The sequence below is a fragment of the Myotis myotis genome, unplaced genomic scaffold (genome assembly GCF_014108235.1).
Source record: "Myotis myotis isolate mMyoMyo1 unplaced genomic scaffold, mMyoMyo1.p scaffold_m19_p_5, whole genome shotgun sequence".
NCBI classification, from domain to species: Eukaryota; Metazoa; Chordata; class Mammalia; order Chiroptera; family Vespertilionidae; genus Myotis; species Myotis myotis.
Genome location: NW_023416357.1, coordinates 47,807,111 through 47,827,321, shown reverse-complemented (window position 1 = coordinate 47,827,321; position 20,211 = coordinate 47,807,111).

Here is a 20,211-nt window from a genome sequence, read left to right as displayed (position 1 = left end):
TAGTCAGGTATAGCATACTTTAACAATTCTTGCGGCACACCAGTTGGAAATCACTGAACTAGATCTATGCATATATTCCCTAAGTCATTTTCTCTTCTCCCTGTAAAGGACTGCTCAGAGACTATATGATTTATTAAAAAGTGAGTGCTCTTATACTGCAGGAAATAAGAAAGATCAGAACTCTGCTTCCAAAGGCCACAGTTAAAGATTTCTGTTAATGAGTTTCATTTCAACTTAAAAGTGCTTTTTTATCTAAACAATAGCAGATTAGATATGCGTGGAATAGACATGCTTATCTTTTGCTTTCCTTTCCATTTTGAAAAGGCTGAATTAAAAATAAAACATTTAAAGATGTGAGTTGTTGTCTTTAAAGAAATAACTACATAGGAAAGATTAAAGAAAAATTAAAATGTAAGATCTTCGAAATAATGTATAAAATATTGGTCAGGCTTATTTATTTTACTTACAATTACCTTATCTGAATTGTTTGTTAGCTTCATTCATTGTTACAGATAGAGATGTGGTAAGAAGGCATTGTAACAGGACCTAGGTCAAATGTAATGGTAAAGAAAATCACTTGTTATTATAAAGTAGTCTTACTCCTTGAATTATGTAGTATCCATTACACAATGAAATACATTGTAAATAGTAACTCATTTTGCTTCAAATAGAATGTTTCATTTTTTGACTTAAAAGTACTAATAAAGTATAATGACCTTATAATGTAAAAATATGGATGTTGAAGAAAGCTGGGAAGCTAATTTTCTCATTAAATGCATTAACCTGGTATTTTTCTGTGTTCTTAAAATGATCCAATCTCATTATGCCTAGAATGGTGCCTCCAAAGTCAACAAGTAGCTGAGCCTTAGGTCTCCACATTAAGAATTAGGGTGGGAAATGAAGGCCATAGAAAATATTCCAATATTCTTGTTATGATATTGTGTAACAAAATAACTTATTAGAGTAGCCAATAAATCATAAACCAATAAGCAATAAGGTTCATATTTACCATCATCAGCATACATATTACACACACACACACACACACACATACTAGTGGCCCAGTGCACGAATTCGTGCACATTGAAAGGAAATTAATTAGAAGAAATATTTTAATATCGCTATTCACCCTTTCTCTATAATAGAAGTGTCAACCAAATTCACAATTGACAATGACAGATCAAAACACACCCGTGCGATTGGTGCCAGTGAGAACTTTATATGTATCGTGCATGCTCAAGTCAACTTAGCCTTTTATAGAACAAACTTGCTTAATTAGACTTGCTTTTTGATGTAACTAAACTTTTTCCAGCCCAGTGAAGCACCCCAACTTCTCTTTCAGGTAGTTGTCAGCAACACTGCAGTAAATATCAACACAAAGCAGATTATTATTGTAGATCATGCAGGGAGAACAAAGGGTAAAATATTTATCTGCAGCAGTGTTTGAGTATATTCTGTGCAGTAAGAAAACCTCAAGTCATTTTCAAGGTCCACCATTTCTTACTTCTTTTCAGTCGGGTCAAGTTTCTAAGCTTTCTAAATCTCTGTTTTCAGGCTAATGGAAAGAAAATAGGATTCCACTGCATCTCCTATCTATCTAGGACTTCTGTGAGGATCAAATGAGAGGAGGCACGGGAAATGCTTCACAGACATTTGGTTACAGTGTAAAGTGTTTCCACCTGGGTATTAAGCAAGTGTTCCTGGGCTGAAGAAACTGCAAGGCTAGTAGTCACTAGGGAGAGGAAGCCGGGCATTGCCACATGACATCATTACCTGGACAGAGGGAAGGACACTTAGCATAATATATATATATATATATATATATATATATATATATATATATATATATATATATATATATTTTATATATATATTCTGCACACACATTAATATAGTCTGTTGGAACTATATCTGAACCATGGAATTTGACCTAGTTGTCTTCTGCCTTGTAGAAAAACCCTGCTTCATAACCCTGTTGGTAGCACTTGGAGTGCACTGTTAACTTCCTTTTTAACTCTTCTAGTACATCAGCCATCTCCTTCAGGGGACTGTCATCTCCTTTCACCCTTGTTGGAGAATACTGTGCTTTCCCCAGGATAAATTCTTTCCTCTATGTACATTCTCTCCATCTCCAACCTCATCCATTTCCTTATTTTTAACTATCATTCCTATTTAGATGAAAGGCAACTCTATATCTGAAACACTTTTGTCCTAAGGCTATGTCCTGTATGTCCAACATATCAAACAACCTGACAAGTTCCCCTGAAACTAGGATTTATTTATGAATAGTCTCTCTATTAAAAATACTAATATATTATTTTCATCAGCCTTCTCTTTTAGTCCCGTCTGTCTCCCACATAGAATCAGTCCTCAATCACAATAAATTTTTCCATGTTGCTAATTTTTTTCCATTTCTATCTTTCCTTATTGTCTTAAACTCTATCCTTCTTTAGGCTCTCATTATTGCCCCTACGTATTTATTAATCATTTACAAAATTCTATTATGGCTCTGTAAGAAACAGAAAGATGAAGATATTGTAAACTTTACCAACACAGTTTGTAATCTAGAAGGATGGATAACATATACCCCAAAAATGATCATAAAAGACAGTACTATTTATGTCCTAAGTGAAGGAAAACCTATATAGCAGAGTGGTTGATTGAAGAAGATTTCATTAAAAAAATAGCATTTGAGGTGGAAAGGTGGGTAAATTGAAATCATAGAAATTCTAGGTAAAAGCAATTGAATTACCCAAGGTGGAAAAATAGGAAGCCTCAAACTGGATGAAGCATAACAGATGTGTAGGACAGCAATGGGAAAAGATATGGAAGCGTAGTTATGGGGAGCTTCCTCCTGGCCACGTACACTGGGATTTTATTTTGTGGGAGTCAAGAAAAATGGTACCCCTCCTTTTTTTTTTCTTTCTTGAAATATGATTTGACTTAGTGAGCATTCCCCCCACCATTACCACTATGTTCTATATATGCTTGGCCAATGAATGAGTTCGAGGACTGAGAAAGAAGACTATAAGCAATTCTACAGCCAGCCAAAATATTTCAAGTATTATTTAAGGAAACAGTATGTTACATTCTATACATGAATATGGTAGCTATTTAAAAAATATGCAATGTAGTCACATGATTATTTAAACATAAGATTATATTAATGAAAACCTTGTTTTCCTCCTTTCCACATAAATGTTCTTTCTCTCTGCCTCAATAGTTAACCATTTCTAAAAATCTTTCTGAGTATTATTTCACATTATTCATAAAATAGCCAATGATTATGTATATGTACATATGCACACACACATATATACATATATATGTATACTTATCCTCTTTTTTATTTATAAAGAATAAATCACTATATACTGTTCTGCTCTCTATTTTTTTCATTTCATGATATAGCATGGAGATACTTCCTTATCATACACACATAGAATTCTCATGGTGATAGTTCCATTGCATTCTACTTTTGATAATTTTCCATTGTCTATTTAAACAATCACATGGAGGGACATTTGGGTGTTTCTAGCCCTTTTTTTTATTACAGACAATGTTGCACTGAATAACCTGCTCACTCATTTCACAAATATGCTGGCTTGTTCATAGGTAACCTCCTAGAGTGGGCTCTCAAAATCAATATTAAATTCTTTTGTAATGTTGCTATATGTTACTAAGTGGCCTGTTAGGGAGTTGTATCATTTCTCATTCCCTCCTGCAGTGTGGGGGAGTGGCTGCTTTAGTCACTGCAATGGAGTGTACTGTTAACTATGGAATTTTGCCCACTGATAGAAAAGAAATAACTATAGTTTTAATTTTCATTTTGCTTTCTTTTCTTATTAGGATCAACATTTTTATATTCATTTGAAGACCAGTTATAGTTCTTTACTGTAAAATTTCTATTCATTCCATATAATGTTATTCTATTTAGTTGCTATATTTTTTATTTATCAGAATTTTATATATTAGAAAGATTGAATAACCCCATTTTTCTACAGTAGGCATTTGGAAACTTTTTCTTTGTCATTTGTCTTTTGATTTTACTCATTTTCCTTTTTTTGCCCTGAAGGTTTTTAAATGTAGTTAAAATTATCCACCCTTTCTTTTATGGAATCTGGATTTTCTAGTCCTAACTACAAAGTTATAAAGTAGTTTTTACCTTTTTTCTTTTAATACTTCATGGTCATATATTTTACATTTAATATTTATTATATTTTTAGTTTATAGTGTTATTAGTGTGATTTGTAGATGGGATTTTTCTCCAAATGATTCTTAAGTTTCCAAACACCATGTACTTAGAAAAAAAGAAGAAAAAAAAAAGAAAAGAAGAAAATCTTAACTGCATTTTTTATAATGTTGCCTTTATTATATAAAATTCTCACTTTATGTCCTATGTTGGACTTCTCAAATTGTTCCAATGGTCTGTATATCTTTTACATATTAGTTGCATACTGTTCTAAGTAGGCCAATTTTTTAAAAATAATGATTAATTATAGATATTATATTTTATGTACAATTGCAATACTGTAAACAACTGTTCTGTATATTGTTAATTAGAAGGAGGGATTATTTTCATTATGTCTATGGGAAATTTGTCCCTTTCCTTTGCAGCAGTTATAAACTCTGCCCTCCCTGTCACTCTGATCCTCACTGTCCCTAGTGTCCCAATACACACTTTCTATTTTGATGAATTTCAGTAGCTTGCTCAGATTCAGACACTTTTAATGGTCAAGCTCTGGGCAAGGAGAATGACAAGCTCTGATGTAATACTAGATGTGCTTTGCTGAGGCTGTCACCTGGATTTGGGAGAAGCAGAGTACTACTTACAAGACAGGCATAATTTTGCAGGCTACCATCTATCCATCAGCGAAAGAAGTCAATTGAAATATCTTAAGAAATGTCAACTGGAATTTCTTTGCAATAGTTTAAAAATAAAAGAAATGCTATTTTGCTATAAAAACAAATATGATAACAATTGGCTCATTTTTTTCCATTTTATGTCTTATCTCACTTTGAAAATTAGAAGACTGTTTTTCACATCAATTACATTCTTACTACTATTGATCCAATAGCAAATATGAAACCATTTGCAACAATACTGTGATTTAAGTTCAAGTTAAAAACTCCAGGGTTTTTTAATATAAAAAAAGCAAGGGAATAATCCCCTCATTTCAGTTTTTGTTTCTTTCATCAAATAGCACACATTGGTGAAGTTACAATGTTCAAGGTGATATTATAGATAAATTAAAGAATAAAACTTATTCAAGTGTATCTCTGACTTCAAGGAACTTACATTTTGTCTAATTATAATGGAAATAGGCATATGTGAAATTAGCTGTAAGTAAAAGACTTTTCCGAATAAGAGACAAATGCATAAAGAGAAAATAGGTGCAGTATGAATTCAAGTGAGAGAGATTACTTCCCATGGGAGAGGGCTAGCAATCAGCCAATGCTTTTTGAGAAGACAGACTTTGAGACTGCCTTTTTAGAGCAGATAATATTAAATAAATAAGAGAGCATGAGAAGTTGAAAAAGCTAAAGTGTTTGGGTCAGTGAGCGTAAAAATACCATAGTTAATCTTTCTGACTCAGAAAAGAGCACTCCCCATTTTGTGATAAAAATAAATTGTTCTCGTAATTAACAGTGTAGCCTGATGAGGCATTTATGCATTTCAGCCAAATGTTGAACCCTAACTATTTTTTATCTTTTTCTGAGGAATCCTGCATCACAGGGAGTATGATTTAGCACTTCCATTTCAGTGACACTGGGGTTTGTCTTTATTATGCTCAATTTGGCATCATTGCCATCACTCTCCTGTAATGAATGTGGATCCATCTATCTTAGGTCCTCTTTCAATGAAGCCTATTTTCCACAATTGCGGTTTATAATGTCCTGTCTTCCTGTATGATTAGGAATGTCCTAATCATGTCACCTAAATGCTTTGAGATACTATATGTTTATTCACATAATAACACATGAATAATGTTATTTTCAAAAGACAGTCTTATCAGGAACCTGCCACTATTAATATATTTTTTTCACATAATGTATTTTTGAAAATTTAAAGAAAGATCAACCATGTATATTTCTCTTTAAAAGTTTATTTAATGTTATGTTTCATTGCCTTATAGCGTGTAGTATAGCAAATGCAAACCACAGCAGCAACACAACAAAACATACATAATTTTCCTATTTGTCAGGTACTTTTAAAGTGCCTACATGTATATGCTTATGTAATCATTATAACCACCTTATTTTCTCTACTTCATAAGAGAAAACTGAGGTAAAGAGAGTTTGACTTTACAAGGGCAGAGAGTTTAACTTGAAAATGGCTAAACTGGGATTTGAACTCAGACTCACTCTCTCTAGAACCTGTTCATAACCACATGGAAATTTCAATGTGATTTAGCTCTACAGCACATGTTAAAAGTACTTTTTAAATTGTTGGCAGCATTACAGATGTCCCCCAATTTTCTCTCCTTTACCCCCCACTCCCAGCCCCTACTCTAACACAGCACATTTTTACTTATCATGCAATCCTATGTTTATGAAATGACACTGTAACTTCCGTTCATTTGCATTATAAGTTTCTTTTGGTGAGCAGATACTTTAAATTTTACCTTTCCTCCCTTGGATTTTATATAACTATTAGTTTGTTGATTTCTAACATCTTGTGCTTGTTTGTTTTCATTTGATTTTAGAATTTTTTTCCTTTTATTAAATTTGGAAAAAAATAAAATTTTATTGCATGCTTTAACTATATTCTTCAATTTATAGCTTTATAATTGTAAAATAATGAAATTATGTTCTTCAGTTTGTAGCTTTGTACTTGTAAAGGAATAAAATTATAATAAATCTTATGTAAATAGGACATGAGGGAGTAGATCTGAAAGTGTTTATTTTAGCTAATTACTTAATCAATAGTTATTAGTTAAGCAAAGAAGCTTGGAGAAACAATATTTTTAGATGTAATAATGATTTAAAACAGAGATAATATGTATGCAGAAAATATGTATGCAATAATTTTCCCAAAGACCCAGTTAACAGAAAATTTTGAGAAACTCATTAAATAATTACATATAGACAGTCATTTTTCTTCATTGTTGCAAAAAAAAAATCACCATTATTTCTTCTCCATTAAATTTTTATTATCAGTACTGGTTTTTGCTACTGTATGAGTGCTTTTCAACATACTGCTTTAAAAGAAAAAAAACTGTCAACATTTCCAGGAAAAACAACAAAGAGAAAACATCTCCAATTCTGACTAGTTCCAAAGGAACAGTGATTAAAGGTCCCATAAAATGTCCTTCATATTCTGGCAAGCTTAAAGAGGAAGAAAAATATAATTTAAATTTGACTCTACATAATAATGTGGCTCATAATCACAAACACCAGAGAAATGAAAATTAAAACCACAATGAGATATTACCTTACAACTGTCAGGCTACAATCAATAAATCAACAAATAACAAGTGTCCAGCATGGAAAAAAGGGAACCCTTGTGCACTGTTGGTGGGAATGCAGATTGGTGTAGCCACTGTGGAAAGTAGTATGGAGTTACCTCAAAAAATTAAAAATTGAACTGTCTTATGACCCAGCAATTCCATTTCTGGGAATTTATCCAAAGAAAAGCAAAACACTAATTTGAAAGAATATATGTACCCTTATATTCATTGCAGCATTATTTACAACTAGAGGCCCAGTGCACAAAATTCATACATGGGGGTTGGGGTGGGGGAGTCCCTCAGCCCGGCCTGTACCCTCTCGCAATCCGGGACCCCTTAGGGAATGTCCAACTGCTGGTTTAGGCCTGATCCTGCAAGGATCCCTGCGGGATTGGGCATAAACCGGCAGTTGGACATCCCTCTTGCAATCCAGGATCACTGGCTCCTAACCACTGGCCTGCTGGCCTGCCTGACTGCCCCTAACCACTCTGCCTGCCTGCCTCATTGCCCCTAACCACTTGCCTGTCTTCCTGATCACCCCTAACCCCTCTGCCTGCTTGTCTGATCACACCTAACCACTCGCCTGCCTGCCTGATCACTCCTAACCACCTCTGCCTCGGCCCCTGCCACCATGTCTTCATCCAAAGGATGTCCGGAATGACATCCAGAAGGTTGTTCGGCTGTCCGGTCTAATTAGCATATTATGTTTTATTATCATAGATAGCTAAGATGTGGAAGCAGCCTAAGTGCCCATTAGTAGATGAGTGAATAAAAAAGCTATGGTACATTTTCACAATGGGATACTACTTGGCCATAAAAAAGAAGGAAATTTTACCCTTTGCAACAGCATGGATGACTTGGAAAGCATTATGCTAAATGAAATAAGCTAGTCAGAGAAAGACAAGTACCATATGATTTTGCTTATATGTGAAATCTAATCTAATTAATAAAGTGAACTAATAAGCAAACTAGAGACAGACTCACAGAGACCAAGTTCTCAGCTGTTAGGAGGGTGTTGGAGGGCTGGATGGGGGGGTGTTTGAGGGGATTGAGTAAAAAAGAGAAAGAAAAAAATCATGGACATGGACAACAGTGTGATGACTGCCAGGGGGAAGGGGTTGGGGAGAGGTAGAGAAGGGCATATAAATGGTAACGGAAGGAGATTTGACTTGGGGTGGCGAATATACAATACAGAATACAGATGATGTGTTATGGAATTGTGCACCTTAAACCTGTATAATTTCATTAACCAGTGTCACCCCAATACATTTATAAAAAGAAAAAACGGCTTTTCAGAGTAGAGGATTGTTTGAAAATAGCTTTCTCATCATAAATTACACTATTCTGTCCTAATAATTTATGTCTTTTCTTATAGCATGTGGAAATTATGAACCTAAGAGGAATATCAACTCTTCCTAAACTGGAGAAAAAGACTTTGACAGGAGATCCTCACTAAAGGAACCATATTACTCAGCATCTGATCCTTTCCAAATATTTATCTTGGTCTTATAATGAAACTTTTTGGTGGGCTAATTATAATATAAACTAGAGGCAAGGTGCATGAAATTTGTGCGCGGGGGGTGGGGGGGTGTCCCTCAACCCATCCTTCACCCTCTCTAATCTGGGACCCCTCGGGGGATGTCCGACTGCTGGTTTAGGTCCGATCTCTGCAGGATCAGGCTTAAATCGACAGTCAGACATTCCTCTCACAATCCGGTACTGCTGGCTCCTAACTGCTCACCTGCCTGCCTGCCTGATTGCTCCTGTTTCTGCCTGCCAGCCTGGTCAGCCCCAACTGCCCTCCCCTGTCGGCCGGATTGCCCACAACTGCCTTCCCCTGCTGGCTCAATCACCCCCAACTACCCTCCCCTGCTGGTCTGGTCACCCACAGCTGCCTTCCCCTGCCCGCCTAATTGCCCACAACTGCCCTTCCCTGTCGGCCATCCTGTGGTGGCCATCTTGTGATGATGTCACGTACGGGTGTGACACCACCTAGGCTTTTATTATATAGGATCACTCAAATGAGGAAATGAACTAAAGAAGGAAGGGGAAGGATCCAGGTAGAAAAACAATTTTCTGATGGAGATATTACTAAACAGTTGAATAGCAAATTAAAAGAGACAGTTTTAAAAAATTGTTGCTTTTCAGAGTGCTGCAGAGCCTATAAAAGAAATTTAAGTGGTAGTGGGAATTTTCAATGGAGAAGAAAGAAATTTAAAGGGAAGATATGTGAGAGGCTTGATTTCCTTAGTGACTGTCTTTGGATGAGAAAAGTTTTAAGAGCAGCTTTAATCTTCCCCTTTTATACTTTAGTTAAAAAGACCTCTTCAGTAAAGCGATTTCTACATAACTGTACAGTCATGTGCCACATTAATGACATTTTGGTCAACAACAGAATGAACATATGATGTAGGTCTCATAAATTTTAATAAAGCTGAAAAATGCCTATTGCTTAGCTGTTGTAACATTGTAGTACAGTGTAAATACATATTTGTTGTAATGCTGGTATAAGCAAACCTACCAAGCTCTAGTTGTATAAAGTATAACACATACAATTATATACTGTACTAGAGGCCCAGTGCACAAAATTTGTACACTCGGGGAAGGAGGGGGGTGTCCCTCAGCCCGGCTGCACCCTATCGCAGTCCAGGAGCCCTCGGGGGATGTCTGATGGCTTAGTCCCACTCCCCGCTGGCAGTTGGACATCCTTAGCACTGCCCCAGAGGTGGGAGAGGCTCCTGCCATCGCAGCTGTGCCAACCATGAGCCCCGCTCAGGGCTTCTGACTGAGTGGTGCTCCCTCTGTGGGAGCGCACTGACCACCAGGGGCTAGCAGCTAGCGCCTGCACTGAGTGTGTCATTGATGGGTTGTTCTGCCATTCGGTTGATTTGCATATTTGCCTTTTATTATATAGGATATAATACTTAATAATGATAATAAGTGACTATGTTACTGGCTTGTATATTTACTATACTATACTTTTTGTTGTTATTTTGAGTGTTCTCTTTTTACTTATATAATAAAAGTTTGTTGTAAAATAGCATGCCATGTTAGGCCAGCAGTAGCCTCATACATCTCATGTTTATTGCATCTCTTGATTGCATCATTTTCGCTTGTATTTGCTTTTGTTCACCATGAGTCCTTAGTTTACAAAATCCACTGCTAATGTTGCCAGTAAGAGGCCATATTAAGTTATTGGCCTGGAAGCAAAATTAAAAGTGGTTAAGGACTACAAAGGTAGAAAATCAGTGATGGCTGTTGTTAGCCTGTCAGGCATGTTTCATTCCACCATAGCTACAATCTTGAAGAACAAGAACAAAGTGAAAGAAGGTGTTATAGGATCTGCTCAATTGAATGCAGCAAGACTAACAAAAATTGGAAAAGGACCTATATCAGTAATGGAGAAATGACCTGGTTTGAAGACCAGACATAATAGTGTATCCCTTTCAGCACCATGGCAATCATGGCCAAAGCAAAAAGTTTGTTTGCAATGTTGAAGGAAAAAGCTGAATCCAACTAAGACGTTGAATTTACTGCTAGCTTTGGGTAACTTAAATTATTCCAGAATATGCATTCATTACATGTGTGAAAATAAATGGTGTGTCTGTGAGTGATGTTAGGACCAGATGTGGACATGGAAGACAGTGATATTCATAATCCTGAACCTGTTAGACCTAGGCTACTGTGTGTGTTGTGTCATAGTTCTTAAACAGTGTAACAGTAAAAATATTAAATCTTTTAAAAACAAAAACACTTATAGAATAAGGATATAAAATATTTTTGTACAACTGTACAATGTGTTTGTGTTTTAAGCTAAGGGTTATTACAATAGATAAGTTAAAAAAATTCTAAAGTAAAAAGGTGTCAGTAATTTAAGGTTAATTTATTATTGAATAAATGAAAGTGTACAATGTTTACAAAGCCTACAGTAATGTCCTGCACCTTCACATTCACTCACCGTTCATGCACTGACTCATCCTGCGTACTTCCAGGACTTCAAGTTCCATTCGTGGTAAGTGCCCTATACAGGTATACTATTTATTTTATCTTTTATACTTTACTTTTACTGTGGCTTTTCTGTGTTTAGATATGTTTAGATATACAGTTACTTACCGTCATGTTACAATTGCCTACAGTATTCAGCATAGTAACATACTGTACAAGTTTGTAACCTTGGAGCAACAGGCTATAGCATACAGCCTAGGTGAGAAGCAGGCTACACCATGTAGGTCTCTGTAAGTGCACTCCATAATGTTCACACAACCACAAAATCCCCTAAGAACACATTTCTCAGAACGTATCTCATCCCCATAGTTAAATGCACATGACTCTTCTCAAGACCATTGCCTTATGGAGAGTGAAGAAAGATGATTTAAATAAAAATGACAGTCTATCCCATTCGTCTCTTTCTATCCCTAACTGAGGTCAGAAAACTTGATTTAACTGAATAGGATATTTCCTGTAGGTTAGGCATGAGGTAATGATTCACGCACAGATGATAGGAAATAGAGTCTATAACATAGTTAACTTTTGGTGAAGAGCCATTATCATGTAAAGTTGAGGGCCATTTTCTGGGTGTGATGTAACTTCCCTGCAGAGGGAGCCTCAAAATCTAAATACCTGGTAATGGAAGTGGATTACTTTACCAACAATGAAGGTAGCCATCCAAATCTAGGGAGTGTGTGTATGTATGTGTGTGCTACCCCAAAACACTGATGTCCTTTTTAATTGGAACCCAAAGAGTCTAAAATATTGAGACAGGGGTCATTATAGTATTTTATCTTATGAAAATTTTGTTTTGAAAATCATGGCACAAAATAATAGAGATTCATTGAATCCATATTGGATACTTTGGGATCTCATGAATGGATTGTGTCTACACAATTGCCCCTGGAGTACTACCTCTTTTTCTTGAGTGCTATGCCTGACACTTGAGACATTTGATAGGAGAGAAAAATCATGACATTGACATGTACCTGTGTTTTTCTTGATCAACATAATGGAGACTGTTAAATCTAAATGCTGTATCCAATATATCCACCAAACATTCATCCCTGGGCAGCATTTATTTGGATACAACCCAAAATGGAAAACTATTATAAGGCATATGGAGAGATTGTCATTACCTGGCTGTGATGTTGGTTATATTCTTGGAGGTGGTAAACTTCTTTGTTTTCACTCATGAACAGAGACCAATAGTCACCAGTCCTCTATAGTCATTCATTGTTTGGGCAAAATGCTTTTCAAAATTTGTATTTCCAGTCAAAAGTCTACTTTCACCATGAAATGTATTTTCATAGTGTGTTATGTGACATGTCCTATGATTGTTACTCTGATTGAATTCTTCAATCAGAGAATTTTATCAATACATAAAGATAATAGGAGAGTCATGGTATCTCAACTAAAGGGGCAATACATCCCACATGTGGAATTTCTAGTTTACGTGGCAAAGAATGACTCCACTGGATTCACTCTCCAGTTTTGGATGTTTGATCTCTGCTTTGGGGTTGGAGATGAGAGTAGAAAAAGATTACATTTCCCAAAAGCAGATAAGCTAACAGATAAATTTTCAGAGGCTTATCACCTGATTATAGTGTTAGTTTATTATAATAATAAGTTTAGACAAAAAATATCTTTAACTTAAGCATCATGTTAGGAGCTTCAAGCTCCTGTTATAGAACTTAGGCATTCCTGATAAATGTGCAAAAAAATGCTATTTGGGTTTCTGGAATTGAAGAGAAAAAAATCTTTGTAGAATTCCATAGACATCCTCAAATTAGGAAGTGGGGTGCTGGAGGTGAGGACAAGCCATAGCCAAAGTGACGGAGCTTGGCATTGAGAGTTCTTCTCTTAATTATTGAGATATATTCATACATGTCATTAATAGGTGGGCAATCACAGCTGTAACAAATAGCTGGTGAACATATCCTCCCTAATGATGATTCTTTACAGTCTACTAGGGTTCTCTTTCTATCATTTGGTTATTAACATCAGTAATAATATTTGCATTATTACACATTCTTTGCAAATATTAGTTTCTTGGTGACTCTTATCATGCCAAAGGCCTCATCACCTTTAAAAGATACAGAGCTTGCCTGACTGGCATGGCTCAGTGGTTAAGCATTGACCTGTGAACCATGAGGTCACGGTTCGACTCTCAGTCATGACATATGGCTGGGTTGCGGGTTCGATCCCTGGTGTGGGGCATGCAGGAGGCAGCCGATCAATGATTCTCTCTCGTCATTGATGTTTCTCTCTTCCTCTCCCTTCCTCTCTGCTAAAAAAAAATAAAAGTAAGTAAAAGATACAGAGCTAATTTATACAGGCAATTATTGCCTCTGTGTGGTGAACATTTCCAATCCATTTTAACCAATTAGAATGTGAACTCCTTCTTAGGATTTGAGAAATCTCTCACATTACAAGTCTTGATAGAAGGCCGGATATAAAATTGCCAAATACTTACTTTCCCAGCTTCCCTTCAGGTAGGTTGCAGGTATCTGTCCTTGGATTCTCCTGAGTTTGTCAGAAGCCGGTAACTATCAAGAGGAGCCTACAAAATTCCTCCTTATGATGGAGTCAGCAAAAACATGACTGAGTTTGGGGGCAAGAGTAGCAGCAGCACCAATTGTAACTGCAAACTGAAATAACGTATTGCTTTCCAAAGCCCAATACCTTCAAAGAACATATAAGTAAGTAATAATTTCAGACAGGGGTCCTCAAACTTTTTAAACAGGGGCCAGTTCACTGTCCCTCAGACCGTTGGAGGGCCGGACTATAGTTAAAAAAAAAACTATGAACAAATTCCTATGCACACTGCACATATCTTATTTTGAAGTAAAAAAACAGAATGGGAACAAATAGAATATTTGTATTTGCATGTGGCCCGCGGGCCATAGTTTGAGGACCCCTGTTTCAGAGTGTTCAAAAATTTAAAGCAATGTTTTGAAAGTGTGTTTTGCCAAATGCTAGTTCTTCAAGAGAGAAGGCCTGAAAAAGGAAGGGTCTACAATTTAATACGTTTGAAAACAGAGGAAATCATATCCTCTTCTTAGTACATTGTAATATGGGTTCTAAGAAGTTCTACCTAAAATAAACTATTTTTAATTTTAAGTAGAGGTTTTCAAACATATTGGATGCTACAATAATTTTCATGCAATACTTACAAGGATTCCTCAAACTAATGTTCCGAGGAACGTTCTTGGAAGAGACAGAAATAGTTACTTAGTTACTGAATGCCCACTGAGGATAAAATGCTATGTTATGCTTGGTTAATAGGAAAATTTCAAAACAACTAGTTTTGATTTTTCCTTTTAAAAGTTTCAAAGAAAATGAAACTCCGGGCTTCAGTCTCTTCAGCTCTGAAATGGAAAGAAATAACACCTATATCATAGGCTTGTTTTAATATTAAAAGAGATAAATATGGGTAAAGCCCATACAGAAGTGCACACTTAAGGATTGGCTTATATAATTATGTGACAATTCAAATCTGTACAAATGCAACACCATTAATTTCAGAGAAGACAGTGGTAATTCATTTTATGATAAACATAATGAAGTTGCTCTAATCTCTCACTTATCTCATATACAATTCTCTTTGTGACCAATTAATATGCATTGTTTTAAGATGGTTATAGAATATTGTTTCTACAGTTTAGCATAGAGTGAAACTAAGTAAATATAATGAAGATCAAATTGCCAAAAATATGAAGGCATTTCATGAGAGGTGTCACTATAATGCACAATCACAGGACCTAAAAATTATTTTCTTCTCAATATACACCTATTTATATAGCACTGGTAATATTTTCAGGTCCTATGTTTCCATTAGTAAAGCCATAATCTTTTTTGTCTGACATGAAAGAAAGTTAATGAAAGTACATTATAGCCTGAATGGAAGGTGTGGAAAAGCTGATTTAAAAAAAAAAAAAAGGAAATAAATTGATGTAAAAAAATGTTTTTTAAATTTCCTCAAATAATTATGATGCTAATGAGAATTTCAGTTTTCATAAAGATTAGACAGGAATTTATGAAGGGTAAAAAGTCCATTTTAAATCAGCTACTTTGATATACTACTCCACAGAAACCTTCGTATATTCCGAATTTTAGATGTGCCAATTTTTTTTATTGAAAAGTTGCAGAAGCAGAATCCCCTGGTAACATGTCAACTGTGCACCTGAAGACTTTTCAAATAATGTACAGAACTTGCATAAAACTGTTAAGCAAATAATGGATTTTGTGCAACCCATGTTCCCAGGGGTATTTTGCAAATATAGCTTTGTCTTATACTGTTATATCAGGTGAACCCAAGAACAGAGGGCAAAATTGCTATCAAGAGTAAATGATTGGAATCCAATTTTTCTGTTAACTGAACTGAACCCATATACACATTCTATTATTCCTCAGGTTTGATAGACATATTCTATTAGCAATGTTTTCCTCACCACATACTGTAATTTGGTATTTAATTATTTGCATAACATAAATCATCACTTGAAACTTATTATATTAAAAGTTACAAATATAAGCCCTTTTTAACACACACCAATGCTTTGAAAAACTGGCTTGTCAAATTCAAAATGGTAAAATTAATAAAACGAGTAGCTAAGCATCTTATTTGCAATTGTACTCTTGAATGTTTTTTTAAACTATAATCGAGAAAAAATATATTTATTGACTTTCCAATAAGGAAATGTTTACTTTCTTTTATCTAGTAATTATGGAAACAAATTGCCTGGTAACATTTGAAACAAAGAAATCAAATTTGAGTCATTTTGTTATAGATATGTAATAAATTATATGATTGCATAGTGTTTTTTTTAAAAATTAAAGTGATTGGAAAATATGTAGGCACTTAATCAAAATGTTGAATTACTCAGAAAACACTTACTATAAAATATTGAAGGTTCAGGGGTGATTTGACAGTTGTCTATGAAAAGCTTATCTCCACTGGAATATAAACAAGGTGGGGGTTGGTGAGCTTGTGAGACTTGTTCATAGAGAAGATTTTCTTCACTGTATACTTTCAAGTTATGGATTTTGAAAGATTAGGAGAACTATTCTATTGTAGACCTAGAAATATTTTTCTCTAGGCCTGTTTAAAAAGTAAGGAAACTCCTGTTCTCAAAGGTTACAACATAGTTTTAATAGAAATTGGGAGGAGACATTTGATATTTTAAGTCCCAGGCATGGATACGATTTTAAGATATGAGTTTTGTCTTAGGTGATACAACACATTTCTTTGTTCAAAAGATTTTCCCCAGTAAAATAAACTGGGAGGTAACAGTCCAAATACTCCATGGTGGTAAATGAATTATTTTGCATATCATCATTGCTGATTTCAAAAATCATATCTCATATCTGACCCCTTTCTTCATTTATGGAGAGAGGGCCAATCCATGAAAAGGCAAAAGAAGTATGGTCTGATACCCAGTTCTTCACATTTATGCTCATGTTGAGCCCCTGTGAATGTCTGGCGTTGGCTTTGTAGCTCTCATTTTTTCTCTATGTTTTAGGCTCCACATAACTAAGCTGTTTTCATTGGGCAAGGTGACAATGGTGGGTTGGTCTGAGATGGTTGATACTGAATTATTTTCCATAGGGTTAATCTATTCCATTCCCATCTATTCATCTCCTTCTTCCTGAGAGACTGAGTTTCCTATGTAACACAGAGGGTCATCTTCTTTCACACTGTTAAAACCTGGATTTGATATTCTGTGCTTTCATTTAGCTTTACCTGTCCACAACCACAGAATCCTTTTTGTATTCTCCTAGATGTCTGTGAAGTCTTACCATATAACAAAACCACATATACTTTTATTAAATGAATAATTATATTATCTTTAAAATAAAGAATCAAGGCATTTATTAGTTTGAGTTCAATTTCAGTAAATGAATGTCAAGGTATTTTGTGCAGAGTTAAAAGTTATTCCAGGAAATAGCATCTTATGCTATAGAAAAGGCCATTACAGCCTAAATCACTTTCTTTTTAGTCGAACATTTTTGTTTAGATGTGTGGTGAGTACTGAACAAAGGAAACAAAAGATATCTATTTAAATGACTCTTTTAAAGCCATAGATTTCATTAGAAAAAGAGGCACTCTAAGTTTATAGAATTTCTATAAATCTGCACCTATACCAATAATAATGTAAACCACCACTTAATATTTGCACAATTTTTGAAAACATTGCATTGTAAAGTTTCTAGCATATGGTTATATATGTCTATTTTTTCTTAGAGAGTATATTAGTAGGATAGTTAAAGAATAATTACTGATTTATGGTTCCAGATTGATGCAAAATTGAACTGGACATAATTTTTTTATACTACCTAATAAAGACAGAATATGCAAATTGACTGTCACTTTGCAACAAAGATGGCGGTGCCCTCAGCCAATAAGGAGGGAATATGCATATTGATGCAATAAAGATGGTGGGGTCGGACCAGGACACTTGCATTGTCACCATGGCCCAGCTGCTCCGGGCCTCTGGGCAGTACGTGAAGGCAGAAGGCGGCTCCGGGCCAGAGTAAAGGTGGAAAGGTGGCTCTGGGCTGGAGCGAAGGTGGAAAGGCGGCTTAGGGCGAGAGTGAAGGCGGTGCTGGCAGCCAGGGGAAGGAAGGCCTATTCTTGCATGAATCTTCCTGCATCGGACCTCTAGTCTTTTATAATCTTGATTATTGTTTTGTATTCTATTGCATTGTAATTTGAAAATATGGTTTGTCTATCTCTCTTTCCTTATCATCTAAGTACTAAAATGAACTCGGTAATTACTATATTAAAATGCATTAATTATAAATGACTTTCCTTTTGTTTTAGAAATACCTTGGCTATGCTGCAGTTATGTCTTAAGGTACCTAAAACGTTTTCTTTTAGTAAAGTTGTTGGACCTTAAGGATAGGGTCTGCCTGCCTCTTGTCATTGGATTAAAGGACATATCTTTAGAGTGCTGTCCAACAGAATTTACTGCAATGATGAACACATTCTATATCTACACTGACTAGTACAGTAACTATTATCTGTATTGGGGCCATTAATCACTTGAAATGTGGCTAGTAACATGAGGAACTATTTTTAATTTTATATCATTTTAGTTAATTTAAAATTAGATAGCCATACAGTATATATCTTAATGAAAAAAATAGTCTCAAACTTCATGTCACCTAATACCTCGAGTTTGTTTTCTCATTTGTAAAATAATCACCCCTATGTTTCTCAGAAAATTGTTATAAAGATCAAAGGAAAAAAGAAAAATATTTAAAAATAGTGATAAGAGGCCTTGGGTGGTCTCTGAATCTGTACTTCTTAGGTTGGGTTCCAATCCCACTAATTATACATTGAATAAGGTACTACAAGTCTCTCCATTTCAGTTTCATCCTGTGTAAAATGGGAATAATAACAGTACCTAACTCATTGATTTTTTAGACAATTAAATGAGACAATGCATGCAGCTTTTAGAATAGTGCCTGACAACCAGTTGATAATTATAAATAGTAGTTATTGTTCTTCTTATTAAATATACAAACATGTGGAAAAACACTCTAATGTTTAGAGAAAAATCAAGTCTTTCTCCATTCATTTCCCCCCAAAAGGGAAGAACCTGCTATGATTTAAAAAAAAACATTAGTTCGTAAGGATACATGGTGATTTAAACTTGAGTTAAAGAGCTAAAGATTCCCTTTAAAATTTCTTTAATTTATTTGGTTATTTATTTTGCTCTATTATGTGATGGTGTATATTGAGTCTGTGGTGAAATCTCCTAAGGTAAAACCTCCAAGAAAGGAAACTTGTTATGGCTTAAAAGGGTGATGAAAAGAGATACTGAATTGTCTGTATTATATATTATTATTCATAAGGGAAGAAACCAGAAAAAAAAAATTTGAGTCTGATGCTCTAATTAGCAACCCAGAGTTTGCAGTTTGTATTAGCCTTAGGTTAGGTGTCAGGGCAGGGCTTGGGATATGAGATTCAGAATCCTGACATTATATATATATATAATCAATCCTGGCATTCAATACAGAAAAAAAGATAACTGGTTGCCAGACTTTAGCTGGTAGAGAGTATGGGATGGGGTGAATAGACAGAGCACATAGGATTTTTAGGGCAGAGAAACTACTCAGTATGATACTAATGACAGATAAAAGTCATTATACGTTTGTCTAAACACATAAGATATATGACCCCAAGTGAACCATATTGTAAACTATGGACTTTGGGTGACTATGATGTGTCCATCTAGGTTCGTAAATGTACTACTCTAGTGGGGATACTAATAATGGGGGAGGCTAAGCTATGCATATGTGGGGGCAGGGAGTAAATGGGTGGAAAGAGGAATAAATAGGTGGAACACAGAAAATTATTCGAGCAGTGGAACTGTTTTGTACATAGGGCCGGGAATGAAATATATGATCCTCAGATCTGTGGTGAGTGAAATTAGAACTTACCTAGAGAAAAATTAAGGGGTACCTAGGTAAAACTGAAAACCTCCCTATATTCAGGGTTTATAAATATCTAGTGAAAACAATTAGCATACTTTCATGATTTTCTATAGCAACACCTGCATGGACACAGTAGGGAATAAAATGTAATTCAGTTTGTCACAGGGTTGGAGTTGGCAGGACAAATGTGTTGGAAATGATCATGGGGACAGATAATTCCAGGATACAGATAAGAGTGTTAGTTAAAAGTAATTAATGGATCCTTCCAAGCTAGGTAGAAAGCCAAATGATCTGGCAACAATAAATAAGAAAATAGGAGTGTGTGACA